Genomic DNA, 2,276 nt, shown 5'->3' with positions numbered 1-2,276 from the left:
TTGTTTTAATGTAAGTGAATTAATACTCAGCACAACTTCACTATGAGTGCGCGAATCTATCTAAACTTTAAGATAAGCCTTCACGTCTCTGGTGACGTCTTAGAAAGTTTGCCAATGTCAAATAGGTTTATAGGCGGACACTGATGTGGATTTTTCTTTTTCCAATACCAATACTCAGCAGTAAGGCATCGCTGCTTTTACTGGTATCACAAATCTTGTAATGAAAATATTGCGGCAATTATTAATAAGCATGTAGTAGATAACATCTCATAAAAATAATACGGAATGAGTGTCATAATTATCTTCTGTATAACAAAAGGCAATGTAATTGTTATTAGTTTATAAAAGTTTTTTTGTATTGATTCTGATGCTTTGAGTTACTTAGATAAGATTAAAAGCTGCGATGGTAAAATTGTGTATTCCATTACCACATTTACTAAACATACCGAAAATACATTACATATCATATTACGGTGGTTTGTAATCTTGTTCTTTATTTAAACTGTTATCGGAAGTGAAATGACCGATTTTTCAATCTTTTAAAGTAAAAACATCTTGTTGGCAATATTCGTATAGAAAGGCTATCTATAGACTTTAAACCCTTTCAAATGATACCGAACTTACATTAGGTCACCAGGCGCCAAAATTTCAGGTAAGTGTACATCGGAAACCTCAACCAGCTTAGAAAGGGGTAGACAACGAAAGATATCTGCCCGATTCAGTAAGAACTTAATCACACCAAACATGCAGTCAAAACTGTTTATAATGCATCAAAAACAATACTATTTATTTGCAATGCGGCAAACATTATTAGAAATTAACTGTAAGGTGAGATCATCAAGCGCGAAAATATTGTTTTCGTGTTTTACTTGCTGCTGTATACGGTGGATGATTTCTGCAACATCGTATTTTGGTCGAGAAAATATGATAATAAAAAGTTAGCGGATATACGGATATACAAAAAAACGAAAATCGTCCATTTTCGGGGCGAAATTACAACAACACGCCAACTGACGGGGCGAAAATACAATGTATTATTATTTAATATTTTTGACCCGCCACATTGCCTATTTTTCCTCGTTAATCGGCGTAACACTTTCACATATTTTAAATATAAAATGGCAAAGTCAGCCATAAGTATACGCGTTGTATATTTTTATTAGTATTTGCACAGCCATGTTGCGTTCTTTCATACCAAGTTTATCACCGGAGCTAACGAAATGGCAAGGCTAACATATAATATGTTCGCGCGCAAAATGTCCTTGATGCTGTGTCTTATTACTGCATATATAGTACAGTACATTACTGTATTTGTAGGCATACTTAATTGCATACTTTATTGTTAGTATTCATCTGCATGGTGACCTACATTTATAAAACTAAATTACTTTTTCCGTTGCCGATAAATTTAGCTCTTTTTTCTAACCATACGATTTTACTCTTTTTGGAATACTTTAAAGGGAAATGTGATAACACAATTTGAAATTATTAACTCGCGACACAAACTTACAACAGGAGAGTGAATATTAATGACAAAACAATTATAGTTATCATTCTATTTTTGTGATCTCTCGTGTGAACGTTCTGCACGTGGTTTCTTTTGAAATTAGTGCATAGAGAATGTGTCTCTGTCCGGTCATATGGAATGAGGGTATAAAACACTCGTATAAAATGGGCGCAAGTAGCCCTTTAATGAAGTCTAAAATAGCTCTGCTTCTAAGTAAGTCTTTGGCAGAGATATTTGATACAGTATTGTATAGTTGTTCCAGTCTTAACGGAAATAGACTGCATTCAAAAGCTAAATGAGTTTACTCACATGTAGAAAATAAACTTCATTTCTTTATATTTTGTCTATGTCCTAGAAAACACAAACTCTAAAAGATATGTGCATCAATGCTGACAGAACATCGTAGAAAAACATTGTAAATATGTTTAAACACAAACTCTAAAAGATGTGTCTAAACATATTAACAATGTTTTTCTACGACGTTCTGTCATCATTAATGCAGTTGCTTCATATATATTTTTCTGTTTTGTATAAAATGTACGTGTGAATTTGTTTTTGTACTTGTCGCCTTTTCAATTTGTGTACATCTCATTCTTTGTGTATTTTTCATGGCCAAAGGCTTATGTATTGTCGATATTGCCAATAAAACTTGAAACTTGAAACTATATCAAAAAGGTGCTGTTAAACGAGACATTGGTGTATTTCTTTAACACAATGATTCTTGTCTTAAGATATACATCAGTATAAACGTAGTGTGTCATATTACTAC

Source organism: Mya arenaria, chromosome 2 (assembly GCF_026914265.1).
Source record: "Mya arenaria isolate MELC-2E11 chromosome 2, ASM2691426v1".
NCBI lineage: Eukaryota > Metazoa > Mollusca > Bivalvia > Myida > Myidae > Mya > Mya arenaria.
This window is presented reverse-complemented; position numbering follows the sequence as displayed.